At 41.8% G+C, this 18,437-nt stretch overlaps 1 protein-coding gene across 35 annotated transcripts in view; it reads right to left on the bottom strand.

Moving 5' to 3' along the window:
- LOC138763207 (contactin-4-like) overlaps window positions 1-18,437 on the bottom strand; it is a 2,221,540-nt gene that overhangs the window by 987,063 nt on the left and 1,216,040 nt on the right. The window lies entirely within an intron of this gene.

Below are 18,437 nucleotides of genomic sequence, written 5' to 3'. Positions count from 1 at the left end.
GAGGATATCAAGACCAAGCAGGTATCAGAGTGGGAGTCGGTGTGGTGGAGCATGTTGAGGAAGATGTAGGGTTGGGGAGGATGGAGGGTGGAGATGGAAGGTAGGAGAAGTCAGAGGAGGTAGATAGAGGGTAGGGGAGATCAGAGGGGTAGGTGGAGGGTAAGGGAGGTCATAGGGAACTAGTGGAGGATAGGGGTGGTCAGAGAGGGGAGATGGAGCATTGTGGAGGTCAAAGGAGGGAGGTGGAGTGTGTGGAGTTCAGAGGCTGGAAGTGGGTGGTGGGAGGTGAAGAGTAGGAGGGAGTCAATGGAGAGTTGGATGGGGAGATGAGAGGGTCTGAAGGTTGGAGGGGTGGGAAGAAACTGGGAGTTCAGAGGGGGAGATGGGGGTAGAGTTGAGAGAGATGTAGGGGGATAGGGAAGGGTAAGGTTGGTGGTGAGGGGATGATGATCCTACGGGACCCAGCAACGATGTTGGGACCGCAATAAGTGCCTGTCTCATCAGAAGCCATGTGGTGAGAGTCAGCTTTGGAAGCTGCGGCCTGAGGCCTGCCGTGAGTCATTCTGAGCAAGTCGATCAATATCAGGGGTAGAAAAGAATTGCTGATGTTTTGGGCCTGAACACTTCATTAAAATCATTTGTTACTCCAGATTCCAGCATCTGCAGCCTTCTCTGTAATGAAGTAGATTGTATATGGTTCTAGGAAGTTCTGAAAACTCTTTCTATGAAGTAGCTAACAGGATACCACATGCAATGCTGCCTCAAAGGATCAAGCAATTTTAACCTCTACCAGTTTCATGCATCCTGTAATTGCCGTAATTATTCGAGCTGTTATTCTCCATGGTGAGAATTCCTGACAAGTCATCTCCCAACCTAGTTTAATTCTAAGAACATGATCAAAGACAGCATTTCAATCTGACTGATGGAAGGAATTGATACAGTTATCATGTCACAAGTATTTTGTGTGAATGACCCAAAGGTTCCTATCACACTCTATCACCCTTTTCAAATTATATTTTTGTACATTTGGGTGGGGTGTACTATTGTTTCCTCAACATTACGTTTGTCTGCCTTATAAGAATGCCAAATATCTGAATAGTGATCCCAATCATGGCTACTTTTCCCCTTTGTAAAACACAACATATGAGAGTGCAATGACTGAATTATACTGATTCAACTTCCAACATACTGAGACCAGTTTAAAAACACCAAAATACATCAGTTATTTTTTTACTTTATTTGTGTGTAACAATGAGCTTGGGTCTTCACTGGTTAAATCTACTTGAGCTGCAGACTCTCTGTCCTTTGAACATGGTTGCAATTACTAGAACAACAGTATTTTATTCACTGACGGAAGGCTCTTGTCAGTTATTTCTTGAAAACTGACAACTTACAATTTTCTTGCCACAAGATTGGAATACCCGTCTTTATTTATTATAGTTGTTCCCGCAAAGATGTAAGACAGGCATTCTATTTGTTCAATCACCCAGGTTTGGTTCAATCTTTTTGTATGCCTTTTAATGTTTTTGTTCACAACCCAAACACAATTGTTAGAATTCTGAAGATATTCTTCATAATGTTTTTTTTTCCTTCATCTTTGCAATGACACCTTTCAATTTAAAAAAAAAATCTCAAAAGGCAAAGCAAAGGTAATTACTGGTCTTTCTGATTATCAATGCCATCAAATTGATTGAACTCACTTGTCAAGTCACAAAAAAAAATGTTCAGTGCAGGGCAGTAAAATGAGCACTTGCAGACCTGATTTTTATCCCCCTTTTCTCTTCCTTCCCTCAACAAGTCTCTTATTGGTGTATCACATAATCTGGAACCATTCTGTCCTTAAGTCAATCTGTCTGATATTTTATGGTCGAAGTTCTTTCGACAAAAGTTTCCAATGGTTTCTTGAATATTGCAGGGAGGTAGATCTTGGGGGATCCAGGGAAGTATCCAAAGATACTGAGTGGAGACTCAGCAATATTGCATCTGCTGTGGAGCGAATGAGACAATAGGAAAATTGCAGTGGATCCAGATCTTTGCTTAGGTATGTGTCATCTCTGAAGAATATTGGCAATTCTGGAGGGTGCTAAAGACAGGGTCAGATGCACACCAGCTATGGCAGGGAGTGCAGGTTATTATAGTCCAAAAGGTAAAGGCAAACACTAAAGATGGATGTGATGCTTCATTACCCAATGAGCTTAACAATTTCTATGCCTGCTTTGAAAAGAAGAACCAAACTGTGCCCACTAGAATCCCTGAAAAGGCTGAGGACCCTGTGATATCTATCTCTGAGGCTCACGTCAGAACAACATTCAAGAGTGTAAACCCTCACAAGGTGTCAGGCCCTGACGGCATACCAGGCAGAGTACAGAAAATCTGCCACAACTAACTAGCCGGGGCGTTCATGGACATTTTCAACCTCTTATTGCTGCAGTCAGAGGTTCCTACCTGCTTCAAAAGGGCATCAATCATCCTTGTGCACAACAAGAGTAGTGTGAGCTGCCTCAATGACTACGACCCAGCAGCACTAACTTCGACAGAATTAAAATGCTTTGAGAGGCTGGTCGTAGCCAGAATTAACATGTACCGAAGCAAAGATCTAGACCCACTGCAATTTTCCCATCATCGCAATCGCTCCACAGCAGATGCAATATCACTGGATCTCCACTCAGCTCTGGATCACCTTAAAAACAACAATTCATACTTATGGCTGCTCTTCATCGACTACAGCTTAGCCTTCAATACCATTTATTCCCTCAGTGCAGGTCGAGAAGCTACAGACTATATCTGGCTCTGCAACTGGACCTTTGATTTTCTCATCAGAAGACCACAGTCAGTACGAAATGGAAACAATATCTCCTCCTCACTGATTGCCAACACGGGTGCACCCCAAGGATGCGTGCTTAGCCCACTACTCTACTCATTTTACACCCATGACTGTGTGGCCAGGCACAATTCCAATGCTATCTGCAAACTTGCTGATGACACCACAGTTGTTGGCAGAATCACAAATACCAATGAGGAAGTGTACAGGAGGGAAATAGATCAGATCAGGTGTAATGAGAACAACCTTGCGCTCAATGTCAGCAAAACCAAGGAGATGATCGTAGACTTCAGAAGGAAGTCAGTGAAACACATTATTGAGGGGTCAGTAGCAGAGAGGACTTCAAGGACTTCAAATTCCAAGGTGTCAACATTTGTCCTGTAGCCTCCATGTTGATGCAATATCAAAGAAGCCTGGCCAGCAGCTATACTTTGTGAGGTGTCTGAGGAAATTCAGTACGTCACCAAAAACTCTTGCAAACTTCTACAGGAGTACCGTGGAGGCCATTCTGTCAGCTACATCACTGCCTAGTACAAAGGCACAAACTCTCAGGACAAGAATACACTTCAGAGGAGTGTTAATTCAGCCTGTGACATCACAGGCACCAGCCTTCACTCCATCGAAGACATCAGCACGAGCCTTAAAAAAGGCAGCCTCTATTCTCAAAATCCCTCTTCACACTGCTATCATCAGGAAAAAGGTACAGAAACATAAAGAGGAGCACTTGACAGCACAAGGTCAGCTTCTTCCCCATTGCCATCAGATTCTTGAATAATCAATGAACAAAAGGCACTGCTCTTTTTATTTATTTTTTTTTTAAATAACATTGTCAGATGGTTATAATATGAATGTTTACACTTTGATGATGCTGCAGACACTGAATTTCATGACTTGTTCATGACATAAATCCTGAAATTGATATATAGTTTGAATATTACCAACAACTGTCACAATTTGCTAATATTTTTAAATTGAAACTTCTGATCACAGCAACTGGTTGGACAGCAGCCAACAAAATTGAAGCATTTGATTACTTGATCACAAAACACTGCATCAGTTTGAAGAAAGTCCCCCCCCCCCCCCGCCCCCCAACTAGTGTAAAATAAATTTGTTCAAAGTTTAGTCAAGAAGAAATTAGATGAGACTTCAAATTATACCCTCACTCCAATTGAATGCATTCCGGTTTTCCCATCGTAGTAACAGATCTATGGCAGATGCCATCTCACTGGCTCTACAAAAATCCCTGGAACACCTGGACAGCAAAGGTGAATACATCAGGATGCTCTTTATTAACTACAGTTCAGCATTTAACACCATCATCCCTTCAAAATTGATCAGCAAACTGCAATACCTGGGAGGTAACACAACACTGCATAATTGGATCATTGATTTACTCACGTCCAGACACAATCAGTGAAGATTGGAAAGAAATTCCCCTCCATAATCTCCATCAGTACCGGAGCACAGAAGGGCTGTGTTCTTAGCCCTCTGCTCTACACACTTTACACTTAAGACTGTACGGCTCAGTACGACAATAACATCATTTACTAATATGATGATGATACCATGGAGGTGGATTTTATAAAGGAAGGGGATGAGTCAGCACACAGGGCAGAGATAGAAAATTTAGCTGAATGGTGCACCAAACAATATCATTACACTCAATATCACCAAAACTAAGGAGCCAGAGGTATACAATCTAGTGATTATTGTGGGATCAGAGATGGAGAAGGTGAGAAAATTTAAGGTCTTCAGAGTTACTATCTTGGAGGACTTTTCCTGGACCCAACACACTAATGGCATCATAAAAAAAAACAGCACATTAGCAACTCTACTTCCTCAGAAGCTTGCGGAGGTTGGGTATGACATCAGAAACCCTGCCAAATTTCAACAGAGATGTTGCAGGAAGGACAGGACCTCCAGAATTGTGCTCTCAGGATTGCTACCTGTGTTAGTGAGGTTAGAAATAGGGGGATAATGTACCTTAACATGTGGCTAAAGGCATGTTACAGGAGGGAGGGCTTCAGGTTTATGGATCATTGGGCTCTGTCCAGGGGAGGTAAGACCTGTTCCAATGGGATGGTTTGCATTTGAACTGGAGGGGGAAATAATATCCTTGAAAGAAGATTTGCTTGTGCTAATCTGGTGGGTTTAAACTAGATTTGCAGGGAGATGGGAACCAGAGTGCCAGAGCTGACAGAGAAGTGGAGGAGGGTAAATATGATGTGAAAATTGCATGCACCATTAGAAGTCAATGGGGTGTAAGTGATGGAAATGTTCTCAGATGCAACTATTTCAATGCAAGGAGTATTGTAGGAAAGGTGGAAGAGCTTTGAGTGCAAATTGGCATGTGGAATTATGACCTTGTGGCCATTAGTGAAATTTGGTTGCAGAAGCGGAAGGATTTGCAGGAGCAAATTTATAGAGAGATAGCAGACAGCTGCAAGAAACATAAAGTTGTGATAGTAGGAGATTTTAACTTTCCACATATTGACTGGGACTCCATGTCAATGTTGGATGGTTTGGAATTTGTCATATGTTTTCAGGAAAATTTTCTATATCAATATATAGAGGTACCAACTAAAGACAGTTTAATAATGGATCTCCTATTCGGGAATGAGACAGGACAGGTGACATAAGTATTTTAAGAAACATTTGGGGTCCAGTGATCATGATGCCATTAGTTTCAATTATGGAGAAGGATAGGTCTGGTCCTTGGGGTGAGATTTTAACTTTAAGAAAGGCTATTTTTGAGGAAATGATAAAGATTTAGAATACATGGATTAGGATGTTGTTTTGGGGCAGTTTGGGCAAGGATGTGCAAGGTATGTGGAAGACCTGCAAAGGTCTTGAGAGTACAGAGGATTAAAGGGAAAGATAGCAGGCACAGGGAACCTTGGTTTTCAAGAAATATTGGGGATCTGGTTCGGAAGAAGAGAGAGGTGTTAAGCAGGTATAGGAAATGTGGAGAAAATGAGGTACTTGAGTATAAAAATGCCAGACAAAACCTCAATAAATCAGGAAGACAAAAAAAAGACACAAGGTTGCTTTGGCAGACAATTTGAAGGAAAATCCTAATGGTTTGTACAGGTATATTATGAGCAAAAGGACAGTAATGGACAAAATTGATCCCCCTGAAGATTAATGTTTGGCTTTGTCTGGAACCAAAAGTGATGGGAGAGATCTTAAATGTTTTCATTCAGGAAATTGGCACAGAGTCTTGGGAAGTAAGGAAAACAAGCAATGTGGTCATGGAACCAATGCAGATTCAAGTGGAGGAGATGCTTGCTGCCTTAAAGCAAATAAGGGTGGATAAATCCCTAGAGCATGATGATATTCCCTTGGATCATGAAGGATGCTAGTGCAGAAATTGCAAGGCCTCTGGTAGAAATATTTAAAATGTCCTTAGCCACAGGTATAGTGCCAGAGGATTGGAGGGTAGCTAATATTTTCCCTTGTTTAACAAAGATTACAAAAACCAGAAATTATAGGCCTGTGAGCCTGACATCAGTGGTAGGTAAATTATTGCAAGATGCTCTAAGAGATTGGATATACAATTATTTGGATAGCCAAGGACTGATAATGGATAATCAATATGGCTTTGTGCATGGTAGGTTGTGATTAACCAATCTTACAGAGTTTTTCGAGGAGGTTACCAGGAAAGCCTATGAAGAAAAGCCTATGGGACCTTTGATAAGGTCCCATATGGGAAGTTCAGGTAGGTTCAGATGCTTGGTATTCATGGTGAAGTATTAAATTAGATTCAACAATGGCTGGACAGTAGTGGATGATTGATTCTTAGACTGAAGGCCTGTGACTAGTGGTGTGCTTCAGGGATCGGTTCTGAGACCATTTTTTTTATTTTTTCAGCTTTATCAGTGATGTGGATGATAATGAGGTAAATTGGATCAGCAAGTTTGCAAATGAAACAAAAAATGGAGGCTTGTAGACAGCAAAGAAGGTTTTCAAAGCTTGCAGAGAAATCTGGACCAGCTCGAAAAATTGGGCTGAAAAATGGCAGATGAAATTTAATGCAGACAAGTGTGAGGTGTTGAATTTTGGAAGGATAACCCAAGAAATGACATACATGGCAAATGGTAGGTCACTGAGGATTGTGGTGGAACAGAGGGACCTGGGAGTAGAGATACATAATTTCCTGAAAGTGGAGTTGCAGGTGGATAGGGTTGTAAAGCGAGCTTTTGGCATACTGGCCTTCACAAATCAAAATATTGAGTACATGAGTTAGGATACTTGGAGTACTGAGTAGTGTTTTGTTCACCTAACTACAGGAAGGATATCAATAAGATAGAAAGAGTGCAGAAAAGATTTATTAGGATGTTGCCTGGACTTCAGAAACTGAATAACAGGGAAAGGTCAAACAGGTTAAGACTTTATTCCTTGGAGCTTAGAAGAATGAGGGGAGATTTAATTGAGGTATTTAAAATTACGAGGGTGATAAACAGAGTAAATATATGTCCGTTTTTTCCACTGAGGGTAGGTGAGATACGAAAAGTTTAGTGTGTACATGAGAGGGAACCTTTTCCACAGAAAGTGGTGGGAGTGTGGAATGAGCTTCCCGCTGAAGCAGACTATGCAGACTAGAAAGGCCGAAGGTGCCAATTTCTGTGTTGTAATGTTCGATGATGATTGTATTTTCTTGCTTTTAGTTCTGATATTCTTACATTTTGGTTTATATAAGAACTTGTTCAAATTTTAAATTTGTGAATGATGTGAACACCAAAAAAAATTGAAAACTTCAATCACAACAGTAAGATATCAAAAGTTCTCATCTTTTCTTTGGCTTGGCTTCGCGGACGAAGATTTATGGAGGGGGTAAAAAGTCCACGTCAGCTGCAGGCTCGTTTGTGGCTGACAAGTCCGATGCGGGACAGGCAGACACGATTGCAGCGGTTGCAGGGGAAAATTGGTGGGTTGGGGTTGGGTGTTGGGTTTTTCCTCCTCTGCCTTTTGTCAGTGAGGTAGGCTCTGCGGTCTTCTTCAAAGGAGGTTGCTGCCCGCCAAACTGTGAGGCGCCAAGATGCACGGTTTGAGGCGATATCAGCCCACTGGCGGTGGTCAATGTGGCAGGCACCAAGAGATTTCTTTAGGCAGTCCTTGTACCTTTTCTTTGGTGCACCTCTGTCACGGTGGCCAGTGGAGAGCTCGCCATATAACACGATCTTGGGAAGGCGATGGTCCTCCATTCTGGAGACGTGAACAATCCAGCGCAGCTGGATCTTCAGCAGCGTGGACTCGATGCTGTCGCCCTCTGCCATCTCGAGTACTTCGACGTTAGGGATGTAAGCGCTCCAATGGATGTTGAGGATGGAGCGGAGACAATGCTGGTGGAAGCGTTCTAGGAGCCGTAGGTGGTGCCGGTAGAGGACCCATGATTCGGAGCCGAACAGGAGTGTGTGTATGACAACGGCTCTGTATACGCTTATCTTTGTGAGGTTTTTCAGTTGGTTGTTTTTCCAGACTCTTTTGTGTAGTCTTCCAAAGGCGCTATTTGCCTTGGCGAGTCTGTTGTCTATCTCATTGTCGATCCTTGCATCTGATGAAATGGTGCAGCCGAGATAGGTAAACTGGTTGACCGTTTTGAGTTTTGTGTGCCCGATGGAGATGTGGGGGGGCTGGTAATCATGGTGGGGAGCTGGCTGATGGAGGACCTCAGTTTTCTTCAGGCTGACTTCCAGGCCAAACATTTTGGCAGTTTCCGCAAAGCAGGACGTCAAGCGCTGAAGAGCTGGCTCTGAATGGGCAACTAAAGCGGCATCGTCTGCAAAGAGTAGTTCACGGACAAGTTTCTCTTGTGTCTTGGTGTGAGCTTGCAGGCGCCTCAGATTGAAGAGACTGCCATCCGTGCGGTACCGGATGTAAACAGCGTCTTCATTGTTGGGGTCTTTCATGGCTTGGTTCAGCATCATGCTGAAGAAGATTGAAAAGAGGGTTGGTGCCAGAACACAGCCTTGCTTCACGCCATTGTTAATGGAGAAGGGTTCAGAGAGCTCATTGCTGTATCTGACCCGACCTTGTTGGTTTTCGTGCAGTTGGATAATCATGTTGAGGAACTTTGGGGGACATCCGATGCGCTCTAGTATTTGCCAAAGCCCTTTCCTGCTCACGGTGTCGAAGGCTTTGGTGAGGTCAACAAAGGTGATGTAGAGTCCTTTGTTTTGTTCTCTGCATTTTTCTTGGAGCTGTCTGAGGGCAAAGACCATGTCAGTAGTTCCTCTGTTTGCGCGAAAGCCGCATTGTGATTCTGGGAGAATATTCTCGGCGACACTAGGTATTATTCTATTTAGTAGAATCCTAGCGAAGATTTTGCCTGCAATGGAGAGCAACGTGATTCCCCTGTAGTTTGAGCAGTCTGATTTCTCGCCTTTGTTTTTGTACAGGGTGATGATGGTGGCATCACGAAGATCCTGAGGCAGTTTACCTTGGTCCCAACAAAGCTTGAAAAACTCATGCAGTTTGGCATGCAGAGTTTTGCCGCCAGCCTTCCAGACTTCTGGGGGGATTCCATCCATACCTGCTGCTTTGCCACTTTTCAGTTGTTCGATTGCCTTATATGTCTCATCCAGGGTGGGAACCTCATCCAGCTCTAGCCTTAGGGGCTGTTGAGGGAGCTGGAGCAGGGCGGAATCTTGGACTGAGCAGTTGGCACTGAAAAGAGATTGGAAGTGTTCTGACCATCGGTTGAGGATGGAGATCTTGTCGCTGAGGAGGACTTTGCCGTCTGAGCTGCGCAGCGGGCTTTGGACTTGGGGTGAGGGGCCGTACACAGCCTTTAGAGCCTCGTAGAAACCCCTGAAGTCGCCAATGTCCGCGCTGAGCTGGGTTCGTTTGGCGAGGCTAGTCCACCACTCATTTTGGATCTCCCAGAGTTTGCGCTGAAGATGGCTGCATGCGCGACGGAAGGCTTGTTTCTTCTCTGGACAGGACGGCTTTGTAAGGTGAGCCTGGTGGGCAGCTCGCTTCTTTGCCAGCAGCTCCTGGATTTCCTGGCTGTTTTCGTCAAACCAGTCCTTGTTTTTCCTGGAGGAGAAGCCCAGTACCTCTTCAGTGGATTGCAGTATGGTAGTCTTCAACTGATCCCAGAGGGTTTCAGGGGACGGGTCCGTGAGGCGGATTGCATCGTCGAGCTTTGCTTTGAGGTTTGCCTGGAAGTTTCCTCTCGCTTCGTCTGACTGAAGGTTTCCAACATTGAACCTCTTTCTGGGGGCTTTATTGTTCCTGGGCTTTGGTTTGAAGTGAAGGTTGAGCTTGCAGCGAACCAGCCGGTGGTCAGTGTGGCATTCCGCGCTAGGCATGACCCTGGTGTGGAGCACATCTCGTTTGTCACTTTCTCGCACCAGGATGTAGTCCAGGAGGTGCCAATGTTTGGATCGGGGATGCATCCAGGTGGTCTTAAGGCTGTCCCTCTGCTGAAAAAGGGTGTTTGTAATGACAAGCCGCTGTTCTGCGCAGAGCTCCAACAGGAGGCGCCCATTGTCGTTCTCATACACCTTGCTTAAATCAGACTGACCAATATTTATGGTTTATAATTATTTCTATATTTAAAAATGTTTTGTGTCATTTATAATTTTCTACAGTGAAATGATTTTGAAAAATGCATAAAAGTGCAAAATTTGGATATTTTCATTGAATGTCTTCAATCATTTCCACTACTAAATATAAAGCAAAGCAAGGAAATGAAAAGAAACATAAACTCTAGCTCAACAATCATGATACACCTGATCGTCTGTGGTTTCCATTAATAATATATTTTATTAACATGAAACCAAAACATAGAAGGAATACTTTTGTTCAAAGTGCTTCCAATTTATTACAGGAGTGCCAGACCACTTGAATTATATCTTTATCAGGATCATCCAGCCATGCCTCCAAGCAATGAGACTTTACTGAAACATTTATTAAATTGTTGAGTTTCCTCTTGTTTTCATTTTCCAGAGCTCTGCTGACAGATATTTTTATCGCCTAAATCTAATAGTGAAATATTTCTTCTGAAGGTGAACCAATTTTTCATGTCTTTAAAATTGATTGTCCAGCTCCATATTTTGCCCACTGTCCAGAGGCAATTTGTGACTGAGAAACTCAATGGCAGCTCCCCTATTTTCTTGGTGGAAATCAGATACCTGGACATTCAATGTCACGGATGGACAGTATACATTCTCCACTCACTTGAGATGCATTAAATGCTCAAGAATGAAAAGAAAGTTAAACAGCAACCATAACATGTTACAATAGTATACGTCATTGGTGAAAGTACACTTGGAATATTTTGTGCGGTTCTGGCCATCAAGCCACAGGAAGGATGCCATTAAGCCGAAAAAGATGCAGAAAAGATTTACAAATATTTTGATGGGACTAAGAGATTGTATTGACAGAGACATGCAACAATGGAGATGCTTCATTAAGTCATATGTTCTGGACAAGTCAGAGTTTTGAGAAATATTGGAACAAAGTACTTCAAACTTTCTCTGAACTTTTTAAAGTTAATTTTAAACCTAATCCCTTAACTGCTTAATTTGGTATCGTTGGAGAGAGTGACATAACCTTCATGCCATTTGAGCTACATGTGCATTAGCTTTTACTTTTCTTATGGCTTGACAAGCGGTGTTGCTCAGATAGGGACATGTTGTCCCACCTAATTATGCTCAATGGTTACGTGATATCATGTCATGTTTAAATTTCAAGAAGATTACATGCTCATTTTCTGATTTGAATTCAAATTTTCAAACGTGGTGGGGATCCTTTTTGAATGACTTTCATTATTTTTGATTTGTTATGAAGGTAGAACTGTTGACTTATGAGGTAATTTAATCACTCTGATAAGAATTCTTCTCTTCCTTTTTGGGCCAAACAGTTTCTTTCTTGATAGTGGGTTTAGATTTTCCTTTATTATAATAACATAATAAAATATCAATACAATATAATCTGTTTAATTAAAATGTGGGTACTTGAATGAAATTATATGATTTAAATGTAATGTATCTTTTTGACTTTTAACATACTCTATATTTTTGGATGTGACATTTCAATAAAAATATCGAAAAAATATAGACTGAGGAATTTTTACGTGCAGCTCAGGAGGCCATTGGGTGACTTTATGGAGTAATGTAGAATCACGAGCAGGATAATATAATGGTCACATTTTTTCTTCCAGGCTTGGGGAATCTTTAACTTAAGGGCACAGTTTTACGGTGAGAAGGGAGAGATTTAAATGGGTAATTTCTGGTACATGGAGGATGGTGGGTATATGGGATGAGCTGCTAAAGGCAGTGAAAAAGACAACCACAATTACAATGTTTTAAAGATATTTATGTTGATGCAGTTAAGAAAGATTTAGAGGAGAATGCAACTGGCTTAGGTAGACATGTTTGACATGAATGAATGGGGCTGAAGGATTCATTTCCATGGTGCATATTTCCATGATAATATACACCAGAGATGGTTATTATAAATTGAATTAAAAAACAAAATTTTGAAGTCCTGTTGGCCCTGAAAACTGCTGTTGTACTTTCGTAGGTGGGTCTCAAAATGAAAGATGACGTCAACTCCACTTTTGGGGATCATGAATTTATTAAGGTATTGATGCAAGTAGGTTTGGCAGGAGATGAATGGACGTTTCATTGTCTGCCTCTTATGAATGAGCTATTGATTCCAAAAGATGGGACCTGGGTCTTGAAAAATATTGAAATTATTTCTGCCTGGTTATGTCAAGGAGAAATAAAAGCAGGTGGGCAATGTGTTATATGTGGGAAAAGATGGTGTTATGATCAGTTTGAGTCTGAGTTTGGATGGAAATTCATGGTGAAATATGACACCACAGCTTCACACTCTGAAGCTTTATCCACAAAGCAGGGGATAAAATGTGCAGTTTTTATTTTGTTAGTACTAAAACAATGGTTTGGGCTATTCTACCATAGAGATAGAGGAAATTCTCATGTTTTCAGAATGTATTGACAGTTCAGCAGTTGCAATTCGAGTTAAAGAAGTTCAAAAGGAAAGAAAAGCCCAAGAGATTTATTTTTTTAAATTTCAACTGCTCTGTTAAATCAACATTTATTATTGGATGTATATATCACATTCAGCTACCTGGAAGGTACAAGGAGCAAGACTTTACTTTTACTTCTGGTCTCTCAATTCATAACTTTTTTTCATAAATTTCCAAACTACTCTATTAACTGAGTCAGTCTGAATGACTGTTTATTTTAATTTTAGTTTTTCCCCTTTTTGCTTTTATTTACTGGTAGTCCTAGAGAGCAGAAAGAACTGGTGGCAGGTGCAAGACCCAGCTCGTTCAATAATTCCATGCCTGCAGACAGCAGCAGAGAAGTACAGAATGCATTGGGAGGCTAGAAAGTGAACAGATCTGAAATTTGACTTTTTCGTTTGATTCAACAGACTGGGCAAGGATGCCAGATATCTCATTTAAATTAATGGGGCAATAAAGGTATTTGCAGAGCAACACAGTCCATTTTAACAATTAATGGCAGTTTAATGCTATAAAATAATTTTAGAAATGATAGCCTTTCACAGCTTGGAAATATGCCTTTGGCCGAACTTGCCTATGGTGTCCAAGCTTGTGGTATTTCCTTGTGTTTGGCTCATATTCCCCAAACTCCCTCTCAATCATGCATTTGTTACAATTGTTGCTGGATCCACCACTTACATTGGCAGCTCATTTCATATATTCACCAGCCTCTAGGTGAAGATGTTCCTTGGGTCTCTTGAATCACTTTCAATCTATGTCTTTGAGCTTTAGATTCTCCTACTCTGGGAAAAAGCAACCTGAACCCCTGGATGAATAATGAAATCCAGAACCTTCTGAGAACCAGATCACAGGCATTTAAGTCTGGGGTTCCAGATCAACACAGAAGAAACATACATGATGTGCAAAAAAACATCTTCTGGGAGAAGTGGAGATTCCAGAAGAAAATGGAAACAACAAAGGACACCCAACAGCTGTGACAGGGCCTAAATGCCATGACATGCTACAAAACCAAATCTAGTGAGGCAGCAGACGGCAAAGCTTAGGTCCCAGAAGTACTCAATGCCTTCTATGCCCGATTTGATGATAGAAACAGGGAAGAACCACCCCGACCCTTTGCACCCTCATATCTCCTGATGATTCCATCCTGTCCTTATCTGAGGATGATGTGCATGTTGCCTTCATGAGAGTGAATCCCAGGAAAGCATCTAGCCAGAATAGAGTACCTAGCCAAGAATTAAAAGTCTATGCTGATCAACTTACTGATATCTTCTATATCTCATGCAGCAGGGCATAGTACCCACACGTTTCAAACAGGTGTTAATCATACCAGTGCCCAAGAGAGTAGTAACCTGCCTTAATGATCGATGACAAGTACCACTTACATCAACAGTGATGACGTGTCTTGAAAGGCTGATGTTGAAGCATATCAGCTCCTGTCTGAGCAGTTACATGGATATGTTCAAATTTGCCCATCGTGACAACAGATCTACAGTGGATGCCATCTCAGTGGCTCAACACAAAACTCTGATACACCTGGCCAGTAAAAGTGTATTCATCAGGATGGTCTTTACCGACTACAGTTCAGGATTTAACACCATCATCCCCTCAAATCAGCAAACTCCAGTACTTGGGACTCAATACCAGACTGTGTAATTGGAACATGGTTTTAGTTAGCTCCAGACCACAATCAGTGAGATTTAGTAAGAACATCTCCTCCACAATCTCCATCAGTACTGGTGCATTCTTAGCCCTCTGCTCCACTTACTTTATATGTGCAAGTGTGGCTTGGTACGACAATAGCACCATCTACAAATTTGCTGATGATACCATGGTAGTGGGTTGAATAAAAAAAGATGACAAGTCAGCATACAGAAGGGATATTGGAAATTTAGCTGAATGGTGTACGAATAATAACCTTGCACTCAATGTCACCAAAACTTCTTTGGCTTGGCTTCGCGGACGAAGATTTATGGAGGGGTAATGTCCACGTCAGCTGCAGGCTCGATTGTGGCTGACAAGTCCGATGCGGGACAGGTAGACACGGTTACAGCGGTTGCAAGGGAAAATTGGTTGGTTGGGGTAGGGTGTTGGGTTTTTCCTCCTTTGTCTTTTGTCAGTGAGGTAGGCTCTGCGGTCTTCTTCAAAGGAGGTTGCTGCCCGCTGAACTGCGAGGCGCCAAGATGCACGGTTGGAGGCGGTATTAGCCTACTGGCGATGGTCAATGGGGCAGGCACCAAGAGATTTCTTTAGGCAGTCCTTGTACCTCTTCTTTGGTGCACCTCTGTCTTGGTGGCCAGTGGAGAGCTCGCCATATAACACGATCTTGGGAAGGCGATGGTCTTCCATTCTGGAGACGTGACCTACCCAGCGCAGTTTGATCTAAAGAGCTGATTATTGACTTCAGGAAGGGAAAGCCAGAGGTGTACAATCCAGTGATCACTGGGGGATCAGAGGAGGAGAGGATGAGCAAATTAAATGATTGGGAGTCACTTTCTGGGAGAATCTTTCCTGGTCCAAACACACCAATGAGATTGTGAAGAAAGCACATCAGTGCCTCTACTTCCTCAGGAGTTAGAGGAGGTATGGTATGATACTAGAAACTCTGGCAAATTTCTACAGATGTGTGGTAGAAAGTGTGCTGACAAGCTGCATCACAGTCTGGTAGTGGGACATCAATATCCCTGAGTGTAAAGCCCTTCAAAAGGTAGTGTACACAGTCCAGGACATCACAGGCAAAACCCTCCCCACTATCGAGAACATTTAGAGGGAATGCTGCCGTTGGAGAGCAGCAGCTATCATCAAGGATCCACACCATCCAGCACATGCTCTGTTCTCGCTGCTGCCATCAGGAAAGAAGTATAAATGCCACACGACTTGCACCACCAGATTCAGAAACAGTTGCTACCCCTCCACCATTTCACTATCAGACTCCTCAACAAACTCTATCAGGGAGTATTTAAGGACTCCCCATTTTTCACTTTATTGATTTATTTTATTCTCTGTATTGCAGTTTGTTTACATTTGTTACCTGTTTACTGTTCTTTATTTGTTTATATGTATATGCTTTGTACAGTTTTTTTGTACTATCAATAAATGGAAGTTCTGCCTCACCAGCCGAAAAAAAAATTCAGGATTGTATGTAATGAAATGTCATTCTGACAATAAATCTGAAATCTTGGGAAGTTTCTTTATGCCTCCATATTTTGCTCCTGCCATTATGCTGATACAGGTAATTTTTGGTCTCATCTATCTCACAAGACCTTTTTCCAGAATTCTGCAGGCTCTTTTAAATACTTATAGATAAATTGTAATCTGGTCATACTGTTTCTGTGGCTAACTTGTCATTTGTGTCTTGCAGTTTGGTATCAATATTTCTGTTCATGGTCTTCTATGGACAGTAGTTGTTGACACATCCATAATTGTCTCCTGAAGAGTGATTCTGATCTGTCCGACAGTTATTTGGGAATATTTATTCATTCTGACATCTGCAATGGAGGTCTTCCTTAATCTACCAGCCCCTTTGCAATTACTGAGCTCACCTGTATGCTCTTTCTTCTTAATGACGTTCCAAACTGATGATTCTGATAACCTGGTTTTAGTGATGTCTCTTGCTGTTTTGTCCTTGTTTTACAGCCTCATAATGGCTTCTTTGACTTTCATTGGCACAGCTCCGTTCCTCAGGTAGAAAAATAGCATATATAGATTCCAAAGGTGATCTAAAGCTTAGAAGCAGGCCTTACTCTCTTATACGTGCGCTAATGAAGCAACTAAACAAACCTGAGTATTCACAAATACCTGTGAAGCCAAATATCCTGAACATTATGCTGCCCTGAAATGGGGAAAACTATGTCTAAAAAGTGCTGTAATTTCTACATGGTCCAACCAAAATGTATACAAATAATCTTGAATAAAATCTGAAATGTGCACTTCAATCATATCTGAATTTTGATTACAATTTTAAATCTGCAGAGCACGGTGACAATATAGGAAAAAAAAAAAGTTTATTGTTGCAAACACTATTGAGGGCACTGCATGTCTGTCATTTCATGCATCTTTTCAAGGTCCATCCTTGCCTCCTACTTTCGAGAAAGAAAGGTTTCATGTTATCCAGTCTTTTCTTATAAGCGAGGCCTGTCAGTCCTGGCAAAAATATTGTGAAATACAAACATGACTTCTACAATTTAAAAATTTTTTTTTTTTAATAACAAGCAGGATACCCAGCGTTGCCTGGAAAATAAAACACTCAGTTGTTGACTACATAGCAGGTTGTCTCTAGTAAATGGTGCTGCTCTTTGGCTGGTGGCTTTCATTCGCATTGCTTGGAGTCTTGCTTGTTCTTCATCAGCAGACTCTTGTCTACCCACAGGATGCCTGGCGGCATCAGCACTGAGGCAGGCTTGGCATTGTTCCTCAGTTTTCTGCTGCCTGCTCCTTGCTTGTTTGGAGGTCTGAGCACTGAGGCGGGCCTGGAGTTACTATTCTGTTTCATGCAGCCTGCCCTTGTCTGAGTGCAGTGAACTGGGATTCACTGGTAGTGTGTTGTGCTGATGGTTGGCCCCACCCCCATCTGCTCACCTAAACCCAGAACCCTTCGGAAGACTACTGTGAAACCCTACCCTTAGTTATAAGCTAACAAAAGCATTTTTCTCCCTCCAGTCACGTGAGCTTTTATTCACACTACACTGAGCACAGAGACAGGCATATCACTGCTGTTCTGTTTCCTACTGCCTGCTCCTTGCCTGTCTGGAAGCATCAACAGTGAGGCGAGACTGATGATCCTCTGCTGTCTCTTGCTTTCTCCTTTGTCTAACTCTATGGGCTTGTGAAGAGCTTCTGCCAATATTGCTTCATTTTTTTTGGCCCATATTTAACAGAGTTTGGCCACCTATTTTTATTCTGAATTAATGGCATAGCACTGGAAATAATTGAGGTGTTCATGGTGCAAGTTCAATTTTGTTTTGAACTTCATATGATCTTAACAGTAAAATTCAATGTGGTCCTGACATTCAGCATTGAACATTAACACAATTATAACAAATAGTAATGCAAGTCAGTGCAAGCAGGTCAAAAAATATTTTTGAACTTCATATGACCATAAAGGTTAAATTCAATGTGGTCATGACATTCAGCATCAAATGTTACCCCTCCTGGACCTTCTTAGACATTTCTAGAGTGTGCCATATTGATTTGCACGGAGATCAAACAAACAGATATCCATGCACAAATATATATTAGATTTTCCACTATATTTCAGTGCATCTGATCAGACATTGGAAAATAGTTAAAAAGGCTTTTTTGATTTGAGGTATTTATCACACTCATCCTTACTGGAAGATACAGAAACTGGTCACGATGCGATAATCGTCCAGATTACTCACAATCACACGGTCTCTAAAGTTCGTGCAGAAGTTAGTTTTGCATTGTTGCGGCGGGGTATGGGTTGAATCCTATATTTTCTAGCTTTCTATTTCTCAACTGTGACATGGCAAAATAAAAGATTACTGATATGATAAGCAAGCAATAGGCAAACAAGGTTGTACATTTCATGACAAAATAAAACCAAAAATTATAATGAAATGTTCCCACCAAAACAAAAATTTCTGTGAAGGGGATTGA

This window comes from Narcine bancroftii, chromosome 5, assembly GCF_036971445.1.
Source record: "Narcine bancroftii isolate sNarBan1 chromosome 5, sNarBan1.hap1, whole genome shotgun sequence".
In the NCBI taxonomy this organism is placed as follows: domain Eukaryota; kingdom Metazoa; phylum Chordata; class Chondrichthyes; order Torpediniformes; family Narcinidae; genus Narcine; species Narcine bancroftii.
The sequence above is the reverse complement of the archived record's forward strand: the minus strand, read 5'-3'. Positions and strand labels throughout refer to the sequence as shown.